The sequence below is a fragment of the Megascapheus bottae genome, unplaced genomic scaffold, assembly GCF_031878675.1.
Source record: "Megascapheus bottae isolate mThoBot1 unplaced genomic scaffold, mThoBot2.hap1 HAP1_SCAFFOLD_41, whole genome shotgun sequence".
Lineage (NCBI taxonomy): Eukaryota > Metazoa > Chordata > Mammalia > Rodentia > Geomyidae > Megascapheus > Megascapheus bottae.
In genome coordinates, this window is record NW_028327585.1 from 1,828,218 (window position 1) to 1,845,139 (window position 16,922).

The following is a 16,922-nucleotide window of genomic DNA, read 5'->3' on the forward strand; positions in this document are numbered from 1 at the left end:
CACACACACACACACACACACACACACACACACACAGAGAGAGAGAGAGAGAGAGAGAGAGAGAGAGAGAGAGAGAGAGAGAATATTTTTGCAACCTTTCTCTCACTTACAATGTGTGTAGCTTTCTTAGAATGAATGAAGTGTTGACCACTCTGAAGGACTCTGGGAAGGGCAAAGAAATCAAATGGGTTCAAAACATTTGGGATGATACTAGACTTTTGGCTCTAGTTTGCAATCCTACTCAGAAAATTTAACTTTATATCCGTGGCTACCCAAAACAGGACAAAAGGAACAGGGCCTGATATCTCTACACAACTAAGCTCTTCTCAAGGACTCTACTGGAAAGATTGCTTACCTAGGATGCACAAACACTTGAATTCTATTCCTTGAAACCTCATACATAGCAAAGCTAGAATTGGTCCTGTGGCTTAAGCAGTATAGCAATAGCATTGGAACAGCAACCCAAGGGGAGTTCTCAAGCCCTTAGTTCTAGTCTCAGGACTGTGGAACGAGAAAACAATGGATTAGCCTTCCCAAATCCAAAACTCATTTTGCTTGCTGTTGAATGGCCCCACACCTACAGCCTCTGCTTCTGTCCCATCACCTGGAGGTAATGGTGCATTTTGTCTTGGGTTTTACCTTCTGTTAAGTGGAAAGGAAGTGTGGGTGGATGGAGCACAGTTTTTCACTGTACTTCATCCCCTGATATGTGTTGGCATTTTCTTTGTTGGTAATTGTTTTTATCGAATCTCTAATCAATCAGGATGCCACACACTTTATGGTGCTCCTGGGATTTTTTTATTCGTTTGTTTTTGTGTTTTTGTTGTGTTTTTATTTATCAAGCCTGAGGCTTAAACTCAGTGCCTGACCACTTTCCTTGAGATTCTTCTTCTCCGGGCTAGGACAACCATTTGAGAACATGCTTCACTTCCTACTTTTTTTTGGTATGTGGAACCAAAGACTATTACTCGGATCTTCATGTATGCTAGTCAAACATACTTCCACTGGGCCAAAATTTGGCCCTAGTCTGTGCTTTTTAGAGTCTCTTTCTGAGAAAAAGTGTAGTGTTGAGGGGATGAAATAAGGAAGGAATGAAGGAAAGAAGTAAGAAAGGAAGGAAGACAAAAGGCCATTACCTCCAGTTGCGTTGGTGCAGTACTAATCATTCTGTTCTAATAATGATTACTTCCACTTTTACATCCATCACACTGCAATAGAACAGGAAATCAGCTTCATCTAATTATAAAACAAGAGACCAGCTACAAGAGACCTGCTTCTAGGGACTGAGCTAAAGAAAATGAATTTTTACCAAGTCAAAACAGTTAAGCTCCAGAGTCTTCTAATCTCATGCCTTCTATCCACAAGCAATGATTCCAATGAAAACATAGCCGAAATAGTTTAGTTTAAACACTGAAAATTACATTACTATAGCTCATTTGGGGATGGTATTCGCTGCTGATTTACCCTGTTGCACCATCTATGATAATTTAGGCACAGCATACACAATTGTCCTAGGATCCTCTGGTACTGAGTTGACAAGCTTCAGCTTAGACATTTGTGCACTCTGTGCCTTCAGGTCAGAATTCTATCAGAGATATAATTCAATCATTGAAAATGAGGGAAATTCCCCTGGGCCTGGACTACTCTGATTATCCTAACTTTCCTCGGTCTTCATTTCCTTAGAATGTTTTTTCTGGTTACAATTAGATGCTCATTTTTATATGTGTTATATATGTGTATATGGAATACACAAACATACATTTATAGGTATGTATTTATATATATATACATATATATACAGAGAGAGACACCACCACTCACATTCACACACACAGACACACGCACACCCATATAACATATGCCCTCAACTACTTAGGGGCATCTGGGTTAGCTCCATGTCCTAGCTATGATAAGTAATTCTGCAATGAATATGGTGTTGCTGAAAGATTTCATATGTGTTTGCTTTTAGTAACTTGGTAAATGCCCAAGAGTTAGCTTGCAAGACTGTATAGAAACTTCTTAATTAGTCTTTCAGGAACCTCCATATTGCTTCTGATATTGTTTGAAACATACACACATATGTGTGGCTCCTCAATATTTCCACACAGAGACCCAAATTGTGAGTCACTGCTTGTGCTGTTTGGATCTTATATCATCCTATTAAGGCTACTAAGCACCTGTTGTTCCTTTGTTCTTGACTTATCTCACGCAACCTGATTCCCTCTTATTTCATCCACTACCCAGTTAATGCCATTATTTTATCTTGTCTATAGCTGTGTAGAATTCCTTTGTGTGTGTATATGTAGAGATGTAGATAGATGGATAGATAGATAGATAGATATAATCACACACACACACAGAATATTTTGTTCTACTTCTATCTTCAACTCTGTGTGTATCTCTCCCAGATTCAATAAAGTACTGACTAATCCGTGGGACTCTGGGAAGGGCCAAGATCAAATGGGTTCAAGACATTGGGAAAGGCAGCAGATTTTTGGCTCTAGGTTGCAATCATTCTCAGGAACTTTTGATATGAATTCCATGGTTCCTCAAAGTCATGCAAAAGTTACAGGGCCCTATTAACCCCAGAGATCTAAGCTCCTGTCAATCACTCTACTGGTTGAGTGCTTGCCTAGGATTCACAAACACTTGAATTCCATTCTTTGCAACCACATACATAGAAAAGCTAAAATTGGTCCTTTGACTCAGTGGTATACCAACAGCTTTGGAAAAACAACCAAAGTGGAGTTCTCAGGCCCTGAGGTTAGGTCACAGGACTGCCAAAAAAAAAAGAACTAATCATCCTTAAATACATTCCTCATTTCACTTGCTGTAGGATGGCCCCACAGGTGTCAGCAACAAACAACTACCTCTTACCCCTCCGTCTTATCCCCAGGGGGATATGGGTGTGTTTTGTCTTGGTTTTGTACCTTCTGTAAGGTTGAAAGGAAGTGTGGGCTTATGGAGCATAATCCTCACTGTCCTTCATTACCTGATGTGTATTGACACTTTCTGAATTGGTAAGTATTTAGCGAATCTCTGATCCATCATTTCTGTCCAGAATTTAGGGTGGTCTGTGTTTTGTTTTTGAGACCATGGAGGCTGAAACTGAGTACCTACCACTTTCTCTGAGCTTCTTCTTTTCCAGGCTAGAACTATCACTTGTGCCCCTGCACCACTTCCTGCTTTTTCTTAGTATGTGAAACCAAAGAATAGTACCTGTGTCTTCATGTATGCTAGTCAAGCACACTTCCACCCTGCCAAACTCTTGTGACTACCCTGTGCTTTTTAAAGAGTCTCTCTCTGAGAGAAACAAGGGGTGTGGAAGGAGGGAAGACAAAAGTCCTCTGCTGCTATTTTGTTGATGCATAATATTCTAATGATTATTTCACCATCTACTTCCATCACACTGCAACGGAACAGGAAAGAATTCATGACATAATTTCTTAGTTTTTGTTCTTCTTTAATAAATATTTTTATTAACATTGATTTTTACATCGTATTTCAAATATCATTTTTAATTAACAAATATTCGATAAGGGATTCTCTATATACAATCACTCCCACATAGATTTTAAAATATAATTAAAATTAAGCTGAAGGTTTGTTTGTATGTCATAGGTCCATATCAATCTACACAATACAACATTTTTTCTAGAGTATATATCCCATCCTATATTATCTATTGTCTATGGAGTTACATTTATGTCAAGTATACCATGTCCATAATATTGGTTACGCAAATATTGAGTTATCCGTCTTGTACTGTTTGGATTTAATATCCACATATTAAGGATACCAAGAGCCTTTTATTCTTTTGGTCTTCACTTATCTCACTCAACCTGAGTAGCTCCAATTTCATCCATTATCCAGTGAATGTTATTGATTTATATTATCTGTTGGCTATGTAGATTTAAATTGTATCTATCTACCACATTTTTATTATCCATTCCTCTGTGGCAGGGCGTCTTGGTTTTTTCCACTGCTTGGCTATTGTGAACAATGCAGAGATGAGCATGGCTGAACAGGTGTCCTTATCATATCCCAGGATATTCAGCTGTGAATCCATCTGGCCTGGGGCTTTTCTTGGTTGGGAGGTCTCATTGCCATTTCTTTTCAGTACCTGAAATAGGTTCAGTGTGGGTATGTTAATATTGGCTAGAAATTCATCCATCTCTTCTACATTCTCAAGTTTGTTGGCAGAAAGTTTTAAAAAGTATTCCCTTAGGATGCTCTGGATATTGGTAATTTGTGCCGTATTTCCATTCTCATCTGTGATTTTGTTTATTTGCTTGTGATCTCTTATTGTTTTGGTTAGGTTTCCTGAGAGTCTGTCAATATTCTTAATATTTTCTAAGAATCAATTCGTTGCTTTGTTGATATTCCGTCAATGGAGAAGAAGTATCACATGTTCTTTTCTGGTCTCCTCTTCCGTTAATATTAGAAAATCCTTGGACCCAGTGTGACTGATTGTGATCTCTAGATGCCATAGCAATAGTAATCAACCTGTGCTTTCAGCACTGCTGTGGGCTGACTGCATTTTAGGAGCTTGATACATGTTTGTCTTCCAAGAAATATTTTGTCCATCAGGAGGTGTCTGTCACTCTACTCAGATCAATTCCTGAAAGGAAAGCTTGATTTCACAACAAGTTTTGACCCAGTAAGTAGTGGTGATGACTGAATAGACCCACAGGGAACCAAGGAAATCGTGGAGAGGGACAGGAATCAAGGATAGACTACCAGGGTGTTTTATTTTCTGAGTCATGAGGCTTGAACTCATCCTGAATGCTGTCCCTGAGCACTTCAGCTCAAGGCTACTTCCCCTCTCTTGAGCCAAGCCCCACTTCCCATTTTGTAGAGGTTAGTTGGAGATAAGAGTCTCAGGTCCTTTAGTGCCCTGGTTGGCTTTGAACCTTGATCCTTAGATCTGAGTCTCCTGAATATCTACGTTTACAGGCGTGAACCACCCAGACCAGCGATAATCATTTTTATTCATCATTTAGCTTGATGAAGGAAAAACTTCATGTACATTTCAGGCCCATAGTCTGGAAATTGTATATTTCAGGTTGCACTGGAAGTTCCCAAATTCACACTCAATGATTTTCTTTCCATCAAGAGAAATTCTCCTAGACCTTGAGCATTTTCCTTGAGCATAGAATTAATAAAATAAGTTCATGTGAATTTCTCTTAATTCGGTATTTATTATTATCCTTCCTTCTTCTTTTGTTTTCTTTCTGTCAGTACTATGCCTTAATTCAAAGCTTGGATTCTATCCCTGAGTTTTTGTGCACAGGGAAGCACTCCATCACTTCAACCACATCTCCAGCTCTGGGTGTTTTACTGGTTAGTTAAATTTCAGTATCTCAAACTCCCCCCCACACACATATTTGAACACAGATAAATGTCAGATGTTTGGCTTAAGGCAGGGAAGAATTACAGCAGGGATGGGTGGGCAAAATGCAGTCCGGATCCTCCAGAGGCCAACGTCCAGAATGAGCCAGCTGGCCAATTCCCCTCCTCATATTCTGCTCTAGCTTCCCCACCATTCTCTGACAGCTCCCCCTATATGCTCCTCCCTCCCTCACACCAGCCAATCCCTGGCTGCCCATCTAAGGGTTTCCCAAAGTGCACTTTCCCTAGCCTTCCAGCCACACCCTCCTCTCAACTGCCCAGGCACCACATGCTAATCCTCTTGGGGCACCTTTATAGAGGCCATCCAACCAGAGTTTCTTGCCATTGGCCATGCCCTGGAGCAACACAGTTGTGTGATCTCTTGTCTTCTCCACTAATACTGCTTGATAATCAATCCTGGTGACCAGCACCTGTGCATTTGGCCTTTCATTTCCCTCCTTGAATGCTATCACTAAGTGCATATTAATATCCAATCCCCACACTCCAGGGCTTTGGCCATCCATGCCACCCCAGGGCCCTTCATCACCACCTGGTGCTTGTTGGCACTGCACAGGCTGGACCCTTGCTGAGGGAGCAACTATGCAACAATTATCCTGAGGGCAGCGGCCATTCCTTTTGTTTGAAATTATAGAACAGCTTTGAAATCTGAAAGAGAAAATAAGCATGATGTAAGTATGGTCTTCCTATATCAGTCTCCTGAATATCTGGATTGCAAGTTCACTCAGTACTCTTGAAACTTGAGAAGAAAATTAGGTATGATAAGAAAACAGGATTATCAGTTTGTTGTGAAAATATTGGCCTAATAGCACACTCAATTACTAGGAGAAGACCAAGAAATATGGAAGCATTATATGGGTACTTTCATTACCATATTCAGGCTAAGAAACTTTCACAAAAAGTGCATTCACCTTTTTCCTGAGAACTGGTGTCTCTGCCTCTTGGAGTCTGGGCCTGTCACCTCCCCAACTCCTTCCTACATGGCTAGAATATGTTGTGATCTTGGCTTGTTCCTCCTGGTATGGTAGAAAACAAGCTGGGTTGAGGGCACACAGTTCTTTAAAGTCGTTTTTATCCAGATAATTGTTGCCAATTGGCGGCTTAGGTAAATATTTATGGAATTCCTAAGTCGGCCTGCACCAGTACAAATGGAGTCATTGCCTTTGTCTTCCTTCCTTCCTTGAATGCCTCCTTGTTTCCATTCAATTTTGCTTTTGCCCTGAAAGATATACTTTAAACACAACAGGCTAAAGCAGAGACATTGTCCTACTGGTAGGGTGTTTGGTGAACCTGCACAAAGCCCCGGGTTCTATTCCTTGGCTCCCCATACTCAAAGAAAACCAGAAGTGGTACTCTCCTTCAAGTGATAAAGTACTAGCCTTGACCAAAAAAAAGCTTAGGGAGAGTGCTCAGACGCTGACTTCAAGCAACATGAATGAAATCTCGTCTCTGTGTCTCCTTGGTTCTGCTGTCATTTGTCGCCAGATTCTTGGAAGGACAGCTGCACGAGTGGATGGCATTACAGATGACCCATTTCAAGGAAGTGGAAATCACAAATTTCTTCTGTGACCCTTTTTAAGTCCTGGATATTTCCTGTAAAGACACACTCACAAATGCTTATCTTCAAATATATTATTGCTACCATATATGGATTTCCTCCAATCTTTGGAATCCTTTTCTCTTACTATAGAATTATTTCTTTGGTGCTGAGAATTCCATCATCAGGGGGGAAGTACAAAACTCTCCTCAAGCACTCTCCTGGTAGAGGCTTGCCCAGGATGCACAGACACACAAAATCCATTCCTTGGGAGTACATACACAGAAAAGATAGAAATAGAGCTCTGCCTCAAGTGGTAGAGCAATAGGCTTTGAACAACAACTCAAGGAAATTTCTCAGGCCCTTATTTCCAGTATCAAGACTGCCAAAGAAAAAGAATTAAAAAGTCCCTAAATGCGAACCCCCCATCAACAATTTTGTGTGGGTCTGTATGAATTCTCACCCTGCACTCTATCAGTAGACCAATATTTTGGGCCTGGCCTCTGTTCTTAATAATCTTCATAATCTGAGAAGCACTAGCTTCTAAACGAGTAGTTAAATCAGTAGAACTTACAGCTACTAATGTAGAATGAATCCATGTGTGTCCCCCACCTTTTCACACATTTGAAGAGCCTGTCTTCATTAAATTATCTTAAATAAGAAAGGAAGGAATTGAACCCCCTAAAACTAGTTTCACGCCAGCTAAATGCAACCTATATGTCTTTCTCTATTAGATACTAGTAAAATTATTACATAACTTTGTCGAAGTTGAATTACAGGGTAATTCCCTGTATATCTTTATGGCATACCCAATACAACTAGGACTTCCAGATGCTACTTCACCTATCATAGAGGAGATAACTGATTTTCACGATCATACTCTCATAATCGTATTTCTTATTAGTACATTAGTCTTGTATGTTATTTCCCTTATATTAACTACAAAGCTAACACATACCAGGACAATAGATGCCCAAGAAGTAGAAACAATCTGAACAGTATTACCTGCCATTATTCTAATTATAATTGCATAATCTTCATTACGTACCCTATATATATTAGATGAGATTAATGACCCCTATTTAACTGTAAAAACTATAGGACATCAGTGGTATTGGAGTTATGAATATACTGATTATGAAGATTTAATATATGACTCATATATAATTGCTACCTCGGACTTGAAGCCGGGAGATTTATGATTACTAGAAGTAGATAACCGGGTAGTTCTACTAATAGAATTACCTATTCGAATATTAATCTCATCAGAAGATGTGCTTCACTTGTGAGCAGTAGCATCACTTGGCTTAAAAACTGATGCTACCCCAGGGCGGCTCAACCAAGCTACCTTAACTTCTTCACGACCAGGACTATTTTATGGTCAATGTTCAGAAATCTGTGGTTCAAATCACAGCTTTATGCCTATTGTCCTAGAAATAGTACCTCTAAAATATTTTGAGTCGTGAGCATCAAATATGTCATAGTCACCACTATGAAGCTAAAATTAGTGTTAACCTTTTAAGTTAAAGATGAGGTTATTATTAATCCCATAGTGATATGCCTCAACTAGATACTTCCCCTTGATTCATTACTATTTTAGGAACTATAATTACTCTATTTATCACTTTTTCAGATAAAAATTTAAAAAAATTACTTCTATAATAACCCATCTATTAAATCTTTAGGATCAACACAATCCAAAACCCCTCGAGATACAAAATGAATGAAAATCTATTTGCCTCTTTCGCTACCCTTGCACTAATAGGATTACCATTAGCTATCTTTATTATTATATGACCAACATTATTTTATTCCTCAACAAACCGACTAATTTCTAATCGCTTATCTACCCTACAAACATAATTAATACAAATAATTACAAAACAAATAATGTTAATGCACAACCCAAAAGGATACTTTTGAGCCTTTATACTAATTGGTCTTATTATGTTTATTGGATCAACTAACCTTTTAGGCCTATTGCCTCACTCTTTTACTCCAACAACACAGTTATCAATAAACATGACTATAGCTATCCCATTATGAGCTGGTACTGTGATTTTAGGCTTTCGTTAGAAAACAAAAATATCTTTAGCTCATTTCCTGCCCCAAGGTACACCTATTCTACTAATTCCTATGTTAATTATTATTGAGACTATTAGTCTATTTATTCAACCAATAGTCCTTGCAGTTCGACTCACAGCTAATATTACCGCAGGACATCTATTAATTCATTTAATTGGAGGTGCATCACTAGCAATCTATTCTATTTCATCACTTGGATCCATAGTAACTTTTATTATCTTCATCCTATTGACAATTCTTGAATTTGCAGTAGCAATAATTCAAGTGTATGTTTTCACACTTCTAGTAAGCCTTTAGCTACATGATAATATGTAATGACACACCAGTCCCACGCTTTTCATATAGTAAACCCCATTAACAGGAGCAATATCAGCTCTTTTATTAACATCTAGCCTAGAAATATGATTCCATTTTAATTCCTATACTTTACTAATTATTGGACTAACTATTAATACTTTAACAATATACCAATGGTGATGAGACATTATTTGAAAAGGGACATATCAAGGTCATGACACACCTGTGGTACAAAAAGGCTTAGTTATGGAATAGTTTTATTCATTATTTCAGAAGTATTCTTTTTTGCAGGTTTTTTCTGAGCTTTTTACCATTCTAGCTTAGCACCAACACCTGAACTGGGGGGGGGGGGTGCTGGCCACCTACAGGTATTATTACACTAAATCCTTTAGATGTTCCTCTATTAAATACATCTGTACTACTAGCATCAGGAGTGTCAATTACATGAGCTCATCATAGCCTTATAGAAGGTAACCAAAATAATATAATTCAAGCACTAACTATTACAATCGCATTAGGACTTTACTTTACCATTCTACAAGGATAAGAATATTTAGAAACTTCTTTACCATTGCTAACGGTATATATGGATCCACTTTTTTTTATAGCTACAGGCTTCCACGGACTACACGTTATAATTGGAACTACCTTCTTGTTTGTATGCTTATTACGTGAACTCAAATACCATTTTACATCAACTCATCATTTGGATTTGAGGCTGCTGCTTGATGCTGACACTTTGTGGATGTAGTCTGACTGTTCCTATATGTATCAATCTATTGATGAGGATCCTACTTTTTTAGTATATAAGTACATTTGACTTCCAATCAAATGGATTTGGTTATTAACCCCCCAAAAAAGTAATTAACTTAGCAATATCCTTAACATTAAATTTTAGCCTCTCAATAGACTTAACCATAATTGCTTTCTGAATTCCACAAATAAACATTTACTCAGAGAAAGTACACCCATATGAATGTGGGTTTGATTCTATAAATTCTGCACATCTTCCTTTCTCTATGAAATTTTTTTAGTAGCTATCACTTTCCTCCTTTTCGATCTAGAAATTGCCTTACCGCTACCGCTTCCTTGAGCTTCTCAATATCAAAACACTCAATCAATAACAATCCTATCACTAGTATTAATTACTATTCTAGCCCTAGGGTTAGCATATGAATGAAGTAACAAAGGCCTAGAGTGAGATGAATAATGGTGGTTAGTTTAACAAAAATGACTGATTTCGACTCATTAGATTATGATTTAATTCATAACCATCATATGCCCCCCACAATATTAAACCTTTACCTAGTATTCTTTATCTCTTTAATTGGAATAATAATTTTCTGATCCCATCCAATATACTCTCTTCTATGTTTAGAAGGAATAATATTATCCTTATACCTTATAATAAGTGTATCTATGGCAATAAACCACCACATTTATTCATTTATATTTCCAATTATTTTATTAGTTCTAGGAGCATGTGAAGCAGTAACTGGTCTCTCCCTACTAGTTAAAAGCTCCACAAGCTATGTATCAGATTATGTACAAAACTTAAACCCACTACAATGCTAAAGATCATTTTCCCACTAATTATAATTATTCCAATAACCTGATTATCTAACAAGATAATCTGATTCTATTCAACAACCCATAGTTTTATGATCTCCTTAGCCTCTATTATTAATCTTGTCTCCCCATATTCTAGCGTACACTTCTCCATCTTGTTTTTTTCTGACCTTCTATCCATACCTCTACTAATTCTCACTTCTTGATTAACTCCCCTAATACTTATAGCAAGTCAAAACCACTTAGCCAAAGAATCCCCATTATGAAAAAAGACATATATCTCACTTTTAATTATTCTACAAACACTGCTGATCATGACTTTCTCAGCTACAGAGCTGATCCTATTTTATATCCTATTTGAAGCTACCTTAATTCCAACCATAAGTATTATTACACGATGAGGGAATCAGACAATACGACTAAAAGCAGGCTCATACTTTTTATTCTACACTCTACTGGGCTCTATTCCACTCTTAATTTGCTCTAATTTACCTATACAAATCTACAGGAACCTTAAACATATGTTCACTACAACATATACCTAAAATTGATATACCCACATGAACAAACAATGTACTGTGACTAGCATGTATAATAGCATTCATAGTAAAAATACCATTATATGGTCTACATTTGTGACTCCCTAAACCCCATGTTGAAGCCCCAATTGCAGGTTCTATAGTACTTGCTGCAATTCTTCTAAAATTAGATAGCTAGGGAATAATACGAATATCATTATTTATCAAGCCAAACTCAGAAAAGATTATCTCTCCATTTATCTTATTAACTCTTTGAGGTATACTAATAACTAGCTCAGTTTGCCTAGGCAAACAGACCTTAAATCACTAATTGCTTACTCATCAGTTAGCCACATAGCTTTAGTTATCCTAGCTATTATAATCCAAACCCCCTGAAGTTATATAGGTGCCACAGCTATAATAGTCTCTCATGGGCTAACATCATCAGCCTTATTCTGCTTAGCCAACAGTAATTACGAACGAGTTCATAGCTGAACAATACTATTAACATGAGGCCTACAATCAAGTCTACCCCTAATAGCTATATGATGATTTTTAATCTCATTAACCAATCTAGCCTTACCCCCAACCATTAACTTAATTGGAGAACTGTTTATTATTATTTCAACTTTTAAATGAGCCACTACAACCATTCTATTAACAGGATTAAATATACTAATTACAGCAGCTTATACATTATATATACTAATCTCAACTCAACGAGGAAAACTTCCAACTCATCCTCTAAACTTAAAGCCTACCCACACTCGAGAAAACTCCCTAATTTTATTACATTTACTCCCTATTGCTCTATTAACACTAAAACCATAACTAATTTTGGGCCCTCATTTTGTAATTATAGTTTATAAAAACACTAGATTGTGAATCTAGAGATAAAGATTAAACCCTTTTAGTTACCCGAAAAAGTAATTGTTAAGAACTGCTAATTCTTATGCCCCATATATAAAAATATGGCTTTTTTACTTTTATAGGATAAATAGTAATCTGTTGGTCTTAGGAACCAAAAAATTGGTGCAACTCCAAACAAAAGTAATAAATCTAATAATTTTTTCTTTCATGTCTATTCTTATTATTCTTTTAAAACCATTAATATCAAATACCATGTATAATAAAAACTTAAGTACTCATAATATATTAACTGTAAAATGGGCATTTATCATAAGCATTATTCCAATAATCATTTACTTGAATCTTAATAAAGAGATTATTATTTTAAACTGACACTGGATTACGATTCATACTATTAACATCACAATAAGCTTTAAATTAGACTTCTACTCAATTATATTTATACCTGTAGCCTTATATGTCTCATGATCAATCATAGAATTCTCATCTTGATATATAAAACACCATCCCTATCTTAATCGATTCATAAGCTACCTTAGTCTATTTCTAATCGCTATGCTGATTCTAGTAACCGCAAACAACATGTTCCAGTTATTTATCAGATGGGAGGGAGTAGGGATTATATCCTTTTTACTCATTGGGTGATGATATGGACGAACAGATGCAAATACAGCAGCCTTACAAGCTATTATCTATAATCATATCGGAGATGTAGTACTCGTAGTTGCTATAGCATGATTTTACAAAAATTTTAACTCTTGAGAATTTCAACAAATTCTTTCTTTAAAATTGACATCAAATCTACCCTTAATAGGATTAATTCTTGCTGCTATTGGAAAATCGGCTCAATTTGGACTACATCCTTGACTACCGGCTGCTATAGATGGACCCACTCCTGTATCAGCATTATTACACTCAAGCACTCTAGTTGTAGCAGGAATTTTCTTACTAATTCGATTGCATCTCTTATTATCTAATAACCCCATAATACTATCAACTATAATATGTATTGGAGCAATAACAACCTTATTTACAGCTATCTGTGCACTCACACAAAACGATATTAAAAAAAATTATCGCTTTTTCAACCTCCAATCAATTAGGCTTAATAATAGTAACATTAGGAATTAATCAACCCTATCTAGCATTCTTTCATATTTGTACTCACGCCTTTTTTAAAGCAATATTATTTATATGCGCTGGGTCCATTATCCATAATCTTAACGATGAGCAAGATATTCGCAAAATAGGAAGTATCTCTAAATCAATACCTATTACTTTTTCAGCTATAATAATCCGAAATCTAGCCCTTACAGGAATACCTTTTCTATCTTGCTTCTACTCTAAGGACCTAATCATTGAATCAATAAATACTTCTTACGTCACCTCATGAGCCCTAACAACAACACTAATTGCTACATCATTAACAGCAGCTTACAGTACACGACTAGTTTACTTTGTCCTATCCAACCCACCACGATCAATAACTATAGTATATAGAAATGAAAATAATAAAGAACTCACCTTTCCAATCCAACGTTTATTATTAGGAAGTATCTTTGCAGGTTTTATCATATCAAGTTATATTCCACCAATAAATACACAAAATATGACTACACCTATTATAATTAAATTAACAGCTATATTAGTAACAATTATAGGAGCCATAGTAGCCATAGAACCTAATTTAATGACTCAATATATAAAAGTATACCCTAACAACTATAAATTTAATTTCTCAATCATCTTAAGTTATTTTCCACTGATTATGCATCAACTCCTAACAATAAAAACACTAAAATTTAATAAAAAATTGCAACTTCATTGTTGGATTACATGTGACTTGAAAAAGTGTTACCTAAAAATATTGAATTTACACAGAGTATGGTATCTCCAATAACTTCAAATCTGAAGGGGCTAGTTAAATTATATTTTATATCTTTCATAGTATCTATAATTATCTTAATGATATTGATTGTCTAGCCCCACGAGTAATTTCAATAATAATAAAAACTCCTACAAGCAGGGATCAGGCTGAAATAATCATAAATCAATTTCCTAAGCTATACATACTACCTACCCCGATAGAATCCTCATGGACTACCAAGATCTCTTCACCCTCATAACCCAGTAAATCTAATTCTAAAATAGGAGCTGACAATAATTTTAACTCCCCAGCATCCATAAACAAGGCAATTAAAATAATCTCTAAAATAATGCCAGAAAATAATAAGAATCATAATCAGATATTAGAACCTCAAACCTCAGGGTACTCTTCTGTGGCTAAAGCAGTTGTATAACCAAAAACTACAAGTATTCCATGTAAGTAAATTAGAAATATTATGAGTTGTATATAAGAGCATCCATAATATAAAACAATTCCACACCCAGCACCCCCACTAATAATTAACCCAAACCCCGCATAAATTGGTGATGGCTTAGCCACCACCACAACAAACCCAAGGACTATGGCTATTAAAAGAAAATTATTCAAATAATTCATAATTTCTACATGGATATTAGCCACGACTAATGACATGAAAAATCACTGTTGTTTATTCAACTATAGAAACTAATGACAATTATACACAAATCACACCCGTTATTAAAAATTGTCAATCACGCTTTTATTGACCTGCCTGCTCCACCCAATACTTCAGGTTGATGAAACTTTGGATCTTTACTGGGGATATGCCTAATTCTGCAAATCTCACCTGGTCTATTCTTAGCCATACATTACACATCAGATACTCTTACAGCTTTTTCATCAGTAACACATATTTACCGAGATGTAAATTACTGCTGACTAATCCGATATATACATGCTAATGGAGCCTCCCTCTTTTTTATTTGTTTGTACATTTATATTGGATGTGGAATTTACTACGGATTTATCTTTATGAGGAAACATGAAATATTGGCATCTTGCTCCTATTCTTAACAATATTTACAGCCTTTGTAGGATACGTTTTACCCTGAGGTCAAATATCATTTTGAGGTGCTACCGTTATTACAAATCTCTTATCAGCTATTCCTTACACTGGACAAGACCTAGTAGAATGAATTTGAGGTGGTTTTTCAGTAGACAAAGCAATCTCACACGATTTTTCGCGTTTCACTTTACCTTACCATTTATTATCGCAGCTTTAGCTATAGTTCATCTTCTATTTCTCCATGATACAGGATCTAACAACCCTCTAGGAATCCCCTCAGACCGTGATAAGATTCCATTCCATCCATACTATACCGCCAAAGATTTTTCTAGGAGTAATCCTACTCATTATATTATTTTTAATCCTGATTTTATTCTTCCCAGATAAACTAGGAGATCCAGATAATTATATACCTGCTAATTCACTTAATACCCCACCACATATTAAACCCGAAAGATATTTTCTATTTGCATATGCTATTTTACGATCTATTCCCAATAAACTAGGGGGTGTAGTAGCCCTAGCCGATCAATCCTAGTTCTAGCCCTACTACTATATCTACATACATCTAATCAACGAAGCCTAGTATTTCGTCCATTCAGCCAATCCCTATTCTGAATCTTAGTATCAGACCTGCTTCTATTTACATGAAGTGAAGGACAACCAGTAGAACCTCCCTTCATCATTATTGGTCAAACAGCTTCAATCTTATATTTCTCTATTCTCCTAGTCTTAATACCCATAGCAGGCTTAATTGAAAATAAATGACTTAAATGAAGACCGCTCTAGAAGTATAACTTTAATACTTAGGTATTGTAAACCTAAAAAGGGAGATATATTCCCTTAGAGCAGAACAAGGAAAAGATTTTTACATCCTACCACCAACTCCTAACATCCTGATTTTTGCTAGTTAGTTGAAAACAAGAGTTTCTCAGAATTCCCTGCGACAGTCTGGCTTCCACCTGTCAATCTCAGACCTCAGCTTCTGGAATAGTTAGGATTGGAAATGTGATCCACCTGCACCTGAAACAGTGTATATTTTTACGGAACAAGCAGTTTCAGCTTCCTCCTATTCATTTGGTTAAACAACAGTTTACTTGGTGAGAGGAGTTGTTCCATCAGAATCTTTTCCTGCCATATTTTACTCAATTTGTGTGTGCATTGATGCACATGACCCTATATGTATTTATGCATCATGATAATTGAGATCTAATTTCCATGTTTTAGAGAAAGAGAAATGTCCTTTGTTTCTCTGAGCCTGACACATTTCAACCAGTACCACATATGGCTATACCATTTCCCTACAATTACCATAATACCAGAAAAGGTAAGTGAAGAGGAAACAGAAGTAGATTCATGCCTGCCTGTTGTCATGGTAGAGAAGAATAAGGATGTTCTTGGGACTGGATTTTCTTTTCACTGGGCCAAAAATATTCACTGCAATAATGGATGGGAACCTGCTTTGTTCTGCTAAATCAATATTGCTATAGTGCATTGTCCTACTGCTGGCTCTTCCTGAAAACCTCCAGCCCAGTGTATAACCCAGAATCTCAATCTACACATAAAATCCCACTCTCCCACCCTCTCGGGGGATGGGCTTCCTAGAGCCTTGGACGGGGTACTGGCTCCAAAATAGGCACGCAGACAGAGACATGCATCATAAACATGTAAAACTCTGCCTTGGAATCTGTTCCCCCGCCCACA

The 16,922-nt window shown here is 36.6% G+C and overlaps 1 pseudogene; it reads right to left on the reverse strand.

The window, feature by feature from the left end:
* Nucleotides 1-5,636: 5,636 nt before the first annotated feature.
* LOC150039602 (integrator complex subunit 13-like) overlaps nucleotides 5,637-16,922 on the reverse strand; it is a 48,437-nt pseudogene continuing 37,151 nt past the window's right edge.